Genomic DNA, 13,264 nt, shown 5'->3' on the forward strand with positions numbered 1-13,264 from the left:
TAATCGTTCAAATGCCTCTCTTGCTTCTTTGGGCCAAGATATACAATTGGCTCCTTTTTTGGTTAAATTGGTTATAGGAGAAATTACGGAAGAAAACCCCTTTATGAATTTGCGGTAGTAATTCGCAAAACCTATAAAGCATTGAGTAGCTTTAAGGCCCTTGGGCAACGGCCACTGTAAGACTGCCTCCAGCTTGCGGGGATCCATCTGGAAACCAGACGGAGATATAACGTATCCCAGTAATTGTATCTCCGTTTGGTCAAACTGGCATTTCTCCAGTTTACAGTAAAGACCGTTCTGTAACAGGGTTTTAAGTACAACTCTCACATGTTCGTGATGTGTCTCTAGGTCTGGGGAATAGATGAGAATGTCGTCCAGGTACACTAGAACGAACATGTGAAGGTACTCTCTTAGGACATCGTTAATAAAGTCCTGGAATACCGCTGGAGCATTACATAATCCAAACGGCATAACCAGGTATTCGTAATGTCCCATTCTTGTGTTAAATGCGGTCATCCATTCGTGACCATCCTTAATCCTGACTAGATTGTACGCACTTCGGAGATCGAGCTTAGTGAAGACTCGAGCTCCCTTCAATCTGTCAAACAGCTCTGATATAAGGGGAATAGGGTAGGCATTTTTTATAGTAATCCTATTCAAACCCCTATAATCGATACAGGGCCGTAGATCTCCCTCTTTTTTAGAGACAAAGAAGAACCCAGCCCCGGCAGGTGAGGAGGATCTACGGATATGACCCTTTCTGAGAGCATCCTTTATATATTCTTCCAAACAAAGATTTTCCTGGGGGGACAAAGCATATACTCCTCCCTTGGGAGGCATAGTCCCTGGTAATAAATTTATGGTACAGTCATAAGGTCTATGTGGAGGTAACCCCTCTGACTGGGCCTTGTTAAATACCTCTTTTAAATCCATATACTGCGGTGGTATCTGTGTGGTCAAAGGAGGTGCAATAGGAACATTAATGGTACCAATTGGTTGTGGTATCTGCTTAAAGCAAACACCTTTGCATCTTTCACCCCAACTCACAATCTCTCCTTCAACCCAATCCAAACGTGGATTGTGTTTCAGGAGCCAAGGGAAACCGAGTATTATCGGACATGTAGGTGAAGATATGATTTGAAAGGTCATCTCCTCAGAGTGGAGTATACCCACTGAGATAGTGATTGGCAGAGTTTCGTGTGTGATGAAAGGCTGGGTAAGAGGCCTTCCATCAATGGCCTCGACTGCTATAGGTTTCTCTTTCTGTCTTAAGGGCAGGAGATATTTTGCAGAGAACTCTTTGTCTAGGAAATTCTCCGCTGCCCCAGAGTCAATCATAGCCTCACACTGAACAGAGGTCTTCTTAACCCCTTAAGGACACATGACGTGTGTGACATGTCATGATTCCCTTTTATTCCAGAAGTTTGGTCCTTAAGGGGTTAAAGGACAAGGTAACTCTGACAAGTTAGTCAATTTAGGGGACATATACATCACACCTAAGGTCGGTCCCCGTACGTGCCTTAGGTGTGCAAGTTTTCTGGCCGAACCGGGCATGACAATCTTTGATGCCCCTTCTTGCCACAATACATACATAACCCCTCGTTACGTCTGTGTTGTCTCTCTGCTTCAGTGAGTTTAGCGCTACCCAATTGCATGGGTTCAGGCTCTGGAGGAGGAGTTTGGCTACTCACCACTGGGTTAGAGAAACGAGGAGCTATGGACAAATTAGGACGTCTATTACGTTGTTTGTTTTTCTCTCTTTCTCTGAGCCTGTTATCAATGTCTATCATGTAGGCAATAAACTCATTAAGATTAACCGGAAGGTCTCTAGCTGCGGTCTCATCTTGTATACTCTCAGCTAGACCTTCAGAGAAAGCAGCCACCAGACCACTATTGGTCCAATCAACTTTGGACACCAGTGTTCTGAACTCTATGGCGTAATCGGCTACAGAGCGACTGCCTTTAATTCTCATAAGGGCTTTGGCAGCGTTCTTCTCCCTGTCTTTAGGTTCAAACGTTGCCTTAAAAGCTGTGAGAAAGGCACTGTAATCACGGGCTACTGCATCTCCACTTTCCCATAAGGGGTTAGCCCAGGTTAAGGCTTTTCCAGTTAATTGGTTCATCAGATAGCCTATTTTTGATCTATCTGTAGGGAATGAACCTGGGGACGCCTCAAAGTGGTATTCAATTTGGTTTAAAAAACCTCTGAATTCTTTAGAATCACCTCCATAATGAGGGGGAAGTGAAAGGGTTATGGATGGTGGTTTATGTGGTACGGGAACCACTACAGGTGGCGGAACCACAGGTGGTACAGGAGGGACCTCTAAATAGGTAGTCCTTTGGAGCAAGGTCTGAAATGCCTGGGCAAATTGGTCTAACCTGTGGTCCATATCCTCCACCCTACTCTCACAGGCAATCATATGTTTGCATAGTTCTGCAGGATCCATGGCCCTGTCGTAATGTCACGACTACTAGTGTGGTCCAGCACGCAGAAACTATGTAACCATATACATAAGAAAGGAAAGAGAAATGAAAGGACAGAGCATAAACCGGATCTTAGAATGGCCGGACTAATATGCTAGAGACAGAGAATGGTCAAAGGGAAAGCCGAGGTCAAGGAAGCCAGAAAATACTCAATACCGTTTAAACAAGCCAAGTCAAGGAAACCAGAAAATCGGAATAACCAGGGAAAAGCCAAGATCAGGATACCAGGAAATCAGAAACACGAAAATAGCACTCTCAGGAAACCAGGAAACGGAAACCACAACAAAGTACTGGGGTGAATTAGGGGTTTAAATACCCCTCTCTATGCTATGATTTGTCAGAGGGCGACCTCTGACCCCAAAACGTGCGTGTGCGTTGACGTCGTGACGTCACACACACGTTGGTATAAGTCTCGGGGGCGGGGCTATCCATAGACGCGACCACGTGGTCGGCGCCATGTTGTATTCGGGCGTGATGCCCGGAAGAACGGAGTGAGCGGTTCCCGGCTCGCCGACGAGCAGGTAAGCTCGTGTTGTCGGCGCGGTCGTGCCGGTCGGGCACGGCCGTGAGGCTCGGCGGGCCCGTGACCGCAACAAGATTTTAAACTAGGAGTTGGAGGGAGGGTCAAAGCAATCTAGAAAATGGAGATAGTACAGAAAGGAGATGGGCTTTAGCTCAGTGTAAGGGTGGTGAAGATGGGGGGATGGGAAAGCTCAGAACAGAGGAGGTATGTATAATTGATGAAAATTCACAAAAAGTACTAATGAAAATATTAAATGTATGCTTACTAATGCAAGAAGCCTATATAACAAAATATGGGAACTAGAGGCAATATCATACACTAAACAATATGATATAATAAGCATAACAGAATGGTGGGATGAGACACATGACTTGGCAGTTAACTTAAACGGGTACATGTTATTTAGGAAGGATAGGAAAAACAAGAAGGGTGGTGGGGTATGTTTGTATTTCAACCATGAGTTAAAGTCAAATCTTAGGCATGTGGAGTGTGACGAGAAAAATGTGGAAGCTTTATGGGTAGATATCTGCTTGGGGCAAACAAAGGGAAATCAATTATTGGTTGGGATATGTTATAAACCACCTAATGCAAATATTAATGAGGAAGAACAGCTGTTAGAGCAAATTAGGAAAGCTGCAAACCAGGGTAACACGTTAATTATTGGAGATTTTAATTACCCGGACATATATTGGGATAGAGGGACTAGCACTTCAGCAAGGGGAATCAGGTTTTTGAACATGTTAAATGACACCTTTATGTCACAACTGGTACAAGCACCAACTAGAAAGGATGCTTGTCTATATGTCATTATAACAAACAATGTTGATCTTTTGACCAACATTTCAAGTATTTGCATTTGGTAATCACCAAATGGTAATCACCAAATGATCTTTTGACCAACATTTCAAGTTGCATTTGGTAATCACAATATGGTAATTTTTTTAATAAACTCAAAAAAGCAAAAGCATGTGGGGTATACTAAAACGTATAATTTTACAAAAGCGAATTTCAATAAGATTAGGGCAGCACTACAACATATCGACTGGCATAAACTCCTTAGTGAAAAAAGCACTGAGGATAAATGGAAACTATTCAAACAAATATTAGAAAGGTACATTTCTCATTATGTACCATTGGGTAATACATATAAAAGAACCAAAATTAAACCAATGTGGCTTAGTCTAGAAGTAAAACAAGAGATTGGAAATAAGAAAATTGCATTTAACCCCTTAAGGACACATGACATGTGTGACATGTCATGATTCCCTTTTATTCCAGAAGTTTGGTCCTTAAGGGGTTAAAGCATTTAAATCTGACAAATCAGAGGCATCCTATATAAGATATAAGGAAGCCAATAATGTTTGCAAAAAGGCAATTAAAGTGGCTAAACTAGAAAATGAGAAATTGATAGCCAAAGAATGCAAAACCAACCCCAAAAAGTTTTTCATGTACATTAATTCTAAAAAAATAAAAATAAATGAAAGTGTAGTTACACTGGAAACAGAGCTGGGTCTGTCAGTTAATGAAGACCAGGAAAAGGCAGACATTTTAAATAACAATTTTTCTTCAGTATATATTAATGAGGATCCTATGGCAAGAGATATGCAAATGATTGCTGCAAAAAAGTTGCAGATAACTTGTGATTGGATAACTCAAGACAAGGTGCTACAGCTGTTAGAGAAAGTTAATGTAAATAGAGCTCCGGGGCCTGACGGTATTCACCCACGAGTACTTAAGGAGCTAAGTAGGGAAATAATTGAACCTCTGTATTTCATTTTTCAAGATTCTTTTGTTTCAGGTATTGTACCGGAGGATTGGAGGAAGGCAGATGTCATTCCTATATTTAAAAAGGGTTAAAAATCCTTGCCTGGAAATTATAGACCTGTAAGCTTAACTGTGACTGGGAAAATATTTGAAGGGCTATTAAGGGACAATATTCAGGAATTCACTGTGAAGAACTTTGTTATTAGCAATCATCAGCATGGTTTTATGAAACATAGGTCATGTCAAACTCACCTAATTGTAATAAAGCAGCAAGAAATGCTAGCAGAATGCTTGGTTGTATGGGGAGAGGTATTAGCAGTAGAAAGAGGGAAGTGATCATACCATTGTACAGAACATTGGTGAGACCTCACTTGGAGTATTGAAGATCAGTCCTCAATTCACCCATTGCAGCGCTTGGAGAAACTGGTTTCAGATAACTGAATACAGCGGATTTATGAATGCATTAATGCTCCGTTGCACGCATGTGCAATTTGTCTACAAGTTATCTCAATGAGACGCCTCAGATTGGGCAGAAAAGTTGATGCTAGAGAAAAAGAAAGATCCTTAGAGTAGTTACAAAAACACATTTTGCAGCTGATGCAAACTTGCTTTTTTATAAAGCTGTCAGCAGTCTCAACACATACACATAACACCACACAATTCCACAAGCAGCCCACATACAAAGCCAACATTTACACACATAACATCATACACAGCCCTCAAACCTACATAACACACAATGCCACAAACTGCTCATGCACATACACAATATAATATATCCCAGATATGCATAAATACAACCCTACAAGTCAGCTGCACACACCATACATAACACACGCAGAATAAAACAACATGCACACGTTAATAAAAAAAATAAAAAAATAGATTGGTATGACTAGGAACTGCAAAGTCTTGTTTTGGTACAGTGTTGCTCAAGTGCAAGGTTAGGCAACCTGGCACTTGAGGATGAAGAATAAAAAACAGAATAATAAAACATTCCTATTCATAGTAAATATTGCCTACCTTTATTTTTTTTATCCAGTGTTATTAAAAGGCTTGTTTTATATCATGGAATAATACAATTTGTTTACCGTAAGGTAGCATAACTAGGAGTTACAGGTAGCATCATAATCTTCAGTATTCACTGTAATGAACACTGTGCACCATGCATTTTGTTTGTGTTGCTTGCTAGAAGATTATAGTCATTGAGACTTGAAAACTGATAGCTTAAAATTCTCCAACAATTTTGTATTCAGGATCAGGAATGAAATGAAATCTATTTTTCTGACATGAGGAATGCTTTCTCTATCATTATTTCATCTGATTTGTTTATCTGCACACAGTATAGTTTCATTACATACATTTCATGAGTATAATGGTTTTATATATAAAATACAATCTTTTACATAAACAAAAATGCATCTGTATTTCTAGATTCAAAATGTCTGCCTGTCAATTTATCTTTTGTTTCTTCCAGTTGTATTCTTGTTATTTTAGCAATTCACGATTGGTTGCTAATTACGGAAAGATTTAAGCCACCCTAGCTTATTTGCCATGTTTGCGGACAGGTGTAGACACCCACTAATCTGTTATGTTTATGGACTAATGGCTACAAGCAGAATAAAAACTAGCTCTTAGAATTGAGTCTCTGTTGGAATTCCTCATTAGATGTCCCCAAGAGATTTGTTAATGGGAAGATATAGTAAGTGGCTGAAATAAAACTATTGCTGCATTTAAAAGACAAATGTTACACCAAATAGTAGAAGTATATAGAAAATGAATGAATAATAAAAAAAAAAATGAAAAAAAGTAACACACCACTTTGTTTAACCCCTTAAGGACCAAATTTCTGGAATAAAAGGGAATCATGATATGTCACACGCGGCATGTGTCCTTAAGGGGTTAAACATATTTTATAAAATCTAGATATAGAAAAACCCAGCTGGAAACTAAAAATCCAAATACATTATCATATATTGCATTTTTAAATGTCACCTTTAGGTCTTGATTTTATTATTTTAGTACCAATATCGGAAAGCAGTTAAAGGTCCAGTTACTTCCTGCTCATTACAAACAATCTCCATACATAATACAAATAAATATGTACATCAAATTCTTATGAAAAACATAGCTACATTATGCAGTAGCATCTTACATGGTTCTGCATATTAAGCAAATATATTTATACTTCATGAGCAGGCTGCATATATACAGGTTACTGTAATACATATTTTACTAAGGTTTGTATTCCTCTTACAGAGATGTCTAATTGCGTTAATTTGGCTTCTCACAGAGAAACTGTATTATCTGACAGGTAAGATACAAATAAATTAGATTTCATGACACTTTGATTTCTCTTAATTAAATGGCTGAATTTCCACTTTGAAGAAAAGGTTGAGAGAACAAGATTGTGCTTAATATTAACTGACAACTTTATAATTCTGACCCTCTGAAATGCATGCACTGACGAACCTCCACATTATAAACACATCAGTTATTCGAACAATCTCTTGCGAGAGACTGTGTGTGCAGTCAAGACACAAGCTGGAAAGAGGAACTGTACAAATATTGAAAGAATTGCCTCTCTAATGAGCATTGCTAAGGGGGGTAATTTGTTATATTTTATCTGAGGACTTGCATAGCATAGTGCTTTGTTTTATTAAAATGTATTTTATATGATTTCCTAGCAGACCCGGAAAGTGCTAGTTACAGCGTAAAAAAGTACTAGTTTTATAGAAGAATATTTGACAAATGAACTGTCAATCGTTTTAAACCAAATCTCAAAAAGAAAATGTTTTGAAATGTTTCCATTAACTGAAAAAATGCCAAGTGATATATTTACAGGCACATTGCCTATTCTACTCCACCAGTCTAGAAAAAAAAAATGGTATTTGAAAGAAAAGGACACATATAGTAATCCACAGGAAATTAAAAAGAATCATATTCCACACCAGTATATGTTAGATCAAAAAGTGATTTTCTTTGTAAAATGTGCTTCACTTTAGTACAACTAAATCTTTTCTAACCTTCTTAATGAGAGAAGAAAGTCCATATACTAGAACCTAATGTTTTGCTCTACTTGCATAATAGGCCTGTTTAGCACTAACTTAATCATTTTATAGTGCTGATCTTGGGTAGCAACTTGGAAAGAAACCCCCACAAATGACTTTCACTATTAAACAAGAGGAGAAGTGTCAAGTGGGAATGACAGAAGGAGTGTCCGACTATAATCTTGACATCTTGGCGATGGTGGATGAACCATTGATGTTCCTGTCTTTTTTGCAGTTTAATAAGCCACGACTGTTGAGACCTGGCTATCGCTGCACTCCTTATTAATGAGTTAGGCAAAGTGATTAGAGGCTATTTCAAGGTAAAGGCCTTTGGTGGTTGTAGTAGTCTTGGTATAAACCAATGACAAAGATTGTGTCTCTGGTGAGCAAGCCATCAAGCATGATGAACTTGTTATATTAAGAATAATAATACGGTGAAAAGGGTAAATTAGTTGATATGCAGTATCTTCTAAGCTTCAGTCAATACCTGAATGTTGCAGGGAGATGAAAATGAAGGGACTCTGTATTGCATGTTTATGGGTTTGTGGATTTATGGACCTTAGCTTTCAAACTTTATTTCCCTATATAGAGTGATACCTGGATCTACCTTGTGCCAGCAGGGATTTAATACCCACCAGGTACAAAACTAATATAAAAACAAAAAAAATTGCCATACCGGTATAGCACATCTATGTATTATAAAATAACACATGACGTATCGGTATGCTATGTGCCTTCAAGGGGTTAAATAAGTTGCAATTTTCGCAATGGGTGGTAAAAAATGAGTTAACTGAAAAGTGTCCATATGCTCTTAATTAAATGCCCTTGAGGTCAAATTTTTATGAATTTATACTTTAGTGTAACATTTCTGGATTTGATCATAGCTATTAAACTTTATATCCCCATATTATACATTTTGTAAACATTAGCTTTACAACATCAATTTATCCTATGACTCCTAAATATTTAATAAAATATTAGCCAATGAAAAAGCATTGCCCCCCTGCTGGTAGATCCACAGCCAGCTATAGGGGGCCATGTGATCGCTCTTTGAGAGCGATCACATGGCCCCGGGGGCCTGATTTGCCGTAGGAGGGCTGCCTGGGCTGTGAGGCAGTCCTCCCGAAGCGGAGCGCCAGGAAGGTAAGTATCCCGGGCGCTCCAGGGCTCAAAGCCGTTATGGCGTTCTATGCCGTCACAACGGCTTTAAAGCCCACTTAAAGCGTGACGGCATAGAACGTTGTAACGGCGTTAAGGGGTTAAAAACATGTACTCCATTTTTCATATTATTTTGGTGTTTTCTAATCATTTTTACGCTATTTTTCCCTAAATTATACTTATTGTTTTTATCTAATATTCACACAGATTAGGTGGAGTGTAAGGTGGACCTTGGTTGAAGGTATCACAGACAGCTGAAAATATACAAAAAACACAACCTACTGCAATAAGGTCTGATACAAGTACATATATGATTATCAGTAGGTATTGTGCTCACAAGTACAGAGCCAATAACATTAGGCTCAATATGCAGGCTGGTGGGAATATTAGGATGGATCCCACTCCCTAGCTGGACAGGATGGGGTTATGTTCTGGTGATCCTACACCCAAAAACATTCCAGGGCATAAGGTGTAGTTAAAAAGCTAATTTATTTGGAACAGTGACATAAAATAACAACCAGTAGACACTGCAAAGTCTTTAGTAAAATAAAATACTTGCAAATAACAAGCAGTAGACACTACAAAATCTTATGTAAAATAAAATACTTGCAAAACGTGTTGCACCTAAATAGGCTTCCTCAGTTGCATAAGTCTCTTTATCTGATGGCTGTCTTCTTTTGTAGCTCTCCTTTGATTGTCAATCTCAATCTGCTGTGATAGCCACAGACTGCTTCCGTCCTCTTCCTATGACGCTTCTCTCCGCCGTCCTCATTTTTCCTACAACCAAGGTCCACCTTACACTCCACCTAATCTGTATGTATATTTTGCTTTATGTGTGAATAGGGCAGGCGAAAAGGGAAATAGAAAAGAAATTGGGAAATGTGCACAGAAAGGGTCAGATGGAGACTCAAATTAGCTAAATTGATTACATGATTTTGCTATTTCATGACGAAAAGTCATGATTTTTTGAAAGACACGGAGGCAAGTATTGCTTAACCCTTTCTTTACTGCCATCAATAGCAGCAAAGAATACAAACAGTAAAAAAAAAAAAAAGGTAACCATAGTGATAAGCCACTCCCATACCAAGTCCCAGTGTAATAATCACAGGGGTTTTAGAGTGTGGTGGTATCTATTTGTCATTACATATTGGGACTTTGTATTGTTTGTTTATCTAATATTGTCTATGCATAGATAATATTATTTATTATTATTAAAAGTTGTTTTAGTGTCTTTTCTTATTTTTTTATTTTAATGTCTATAGAGGGAGCTATTGCTCCTCTTATTTCTTTTAGTATATGTGTTATTCCAGTTTTTTGCCTGTAGAAGGAGCTACTGCCCCTTTTGTCTTTCTTATACAAATTACCTGTCCACCATTTTTTTTGGATCCCTAGCTTATCCAGGCAGATGCCATTTTATTGGAGCAAAAAATAATAATATTAATTGGTCATGTGACAATGATGTCACAAAACCGTTATTTTCAAAAGCCTAACCCTATTTAAGCAGCTTAGGTCCCATTCACTCTGTAAAACACTTTTAATAAAATATACAGGGAGTGCAGAATTATTAGGCAAGTTGTATTTTTGAGGATTACCGTATTTATCGGCGTATAACACGCACCGGCGTATAACACGCACCTCATTTTTAGAAAGAAATTCCAGGAAATTTCCCCCCCTCCCATAGTATTCCACCCTCCTCATCCCATAGTGTTCCCCCCCTCCCATAGTATTCTCCCCCTCCCCTCCCATAGTATTCTCCCTCCCTCCCCTCCCATAGTATTCTCCCTCCCTCCCCTCCCATAGTATTCTCCCCCCTCCCCTCCCATAGTATTCTCCCCTCCCCTCCCATAGTATTCTCCCCTCCCCTCCCATAGTATTCTCCCCTCCCCTCCCCTCCCATAGTATTCTCCCCTCCCCTCCCATAGTATTCTCCCCTCCCATAGTATTCTCCCCCCCTCCCCTCCCATAGTATTCTCCCCCCTCCCCTCCCATATTATTCTCCCCCTCCCCTCCCATAGTATTCTCCCCCCCTCCCCTCCCATAGTGTACTTCCCCCCCTCCCCTCCCCTCCCCTCCCATAGTGTACTTCCCCCCCCTCCCCTCCCCTCCCATAGTGTACTTCCCCTCCCCTCCCATAGTGTACTTCCCCTCCCATAATTACTTACCTGTCCTGAAGCGTGGGCCGGCTTCACAGCTTGCACCGCGGTACAGGAACTTTAATTTCATGTTCCGGTTTCCGGCGGGACTGAAAGGAAGTGTGCACACTATTGTGCACACTTCCTTTCAGTCCCGCCGGAAACCGGAACATGAAATTAAAGTTCCTGTACCGCGGTGCAAGCTGTGAAGCCGGCCCACGCTTCAGGACAGGTAAGTAATTATGGGATATCGGCGTATAACACGCACCCACGATTTTCCCCCTATTTTCAGGGGAAAAAAGTGCGTGTTATACGCCGATAAATACGGTAATTTTATTATTGAACAACAACCATGTTCTCAATGAACCCAAAAAACTTATTAATATCAAAGCTGAATATTTTTGGAAGTAGTTTTTAGTTTGTTTTTAGTTATAGCTATTTTAGGGGGATATCTGTGTGTGCAGGTGACTATTACTGTGCATAATTATGAGGCCACTTAACAAAAAACAAATATATACCCATTTCAATTATTTATTTTTACCAGTGAAACCAATATAACATCTCAACATTCACAAATATACATTTCTGACATTCAAAAACATAACAAAAACAAATCAGTGACCAATATAGCCACCTTTCTTTGCAAGGACACTCAAAAGCCTGCCATCCATGGATTCTGTCAGTGTTTTGATCTGTTCACCATCAACATTGCGTGCAGCAGCAACCACAGCCTCCCAGACACTGTTCAGAGAGGTGTACTGTTTTCCCTCCTTGTAAATCTCACATTTGATGATGGACCACAGGTTCTCAATGGGGTTCAGATCAGGTGAACAAGGAGGCCATGTCATTAGATTTTCTTATTTTATACCCTTTCTTGCCAGCCACGCTGTGGAGTACTTGGACGCGTGTGATGGAGCATTGTCCTGCATGAAAATCATGTTTTTCTTGAAGGATGCAGACTTCTTCCTGTACCACTGCTTGAAGAAGGTGTCTTCCAGAAACTGGCAGTAGGACTGGGAGTTGAGCTTGACTCCATCCTCAACCCGAAAAGGCCCCACAAGCTCATCTTTGATGATACCAGCCCAAACCAGTACTCCACCTCCACCTTGCTGGCGTCTGAGTCGGACTGGAGCTCTCTGCCCTTTACCAATCCAGCCACGGGCCCATCTATCTGGCCTATCAAGACTCACTCTCATTTCATCAGTCCATAAAACCTTAGAAAAATCAGTCTTGAGATATTTCTTGGCCCAGTCTTGACGTTTCAGCTCGTGTGTCTTGTTCAGTGGTGGTCGTCTTTCAGCCTTTCTTACCTTGGCCATGTCTCTGAGTATTGCACACCTTGTGCTTTTGGGCACTCCAGTGATGTTGCAGCTCTAAAATATGGCCAAACTGGTGGCAAGTGGCATCTTGGCAGCTGCACGCTTCACTTTTCTCAGTTCATGGGCAGTTATTTTGCGCCTTGGTTTCTCCACACGCTTCTTGCGACCCTGTTGACTATTTTGAATGAAACGCTTGATTGCAATTTTAAGAGTGCTGCATCCCTCTGCAAGATATCCCTTTTCTGAGCCTGTCAAGTCCTTCTTTTGACCCATTTTGCCAAAGGAAAGGAAGTTGCCTAATAATTATGCACACCTGATATAGGGTGTTGATGTCATTAGACCACACCCCTTCTCATTACAGAGGTGCACATCACCTAATATGCTTAATTGGTAGTAGGCTTTCGAGCCTATACAGCTTGGAGTAAGACAACATGCATAAAGAGGATGATGTGGTCAAAATACTCATTTGCCTAATAATTCTGCACTCCCTGTATACTGTATTACTTTTATTTTTAATATAAATGTATTTTTTTAATTGGACCTAACTTTGCTGCTGTTGGATTATTTGAAGCTATATCCCTGGTGGGGATTATACCACCCAAGCGTTTTGGATTGAGCAAATCAGAATTTGCTCTTTAGCATGTGAGTATGTTTAATTGATTTACTACTTTTTACACTCCTTTTTACGTTGTACACTATTGTGGTTCTGTTTGTTTATCTCCACATATACATGGATGGAATAATTAATATTTACACCTGCATCCTTGAGTGCGCTATAAGAGGAGCCAGGTTTTATGGCTCAATTACATGTGAGTGTACATTTTATAGTTTTTA

The sequence above is a fragment of the Pelobates fuscus genome, chromosome 4 (genome assembly GCF_036172605.1).
Source record: "Pelobates fuscus isolate aPelFus1 chromosome 4, aPelFus1.pri, whole genome shotgun sequence".
NCBI lineage: Eukaryota > Metazoa > Chordata > Amphibia > Anura > Pelobatidae > Pelobates > Pelobates fuscus.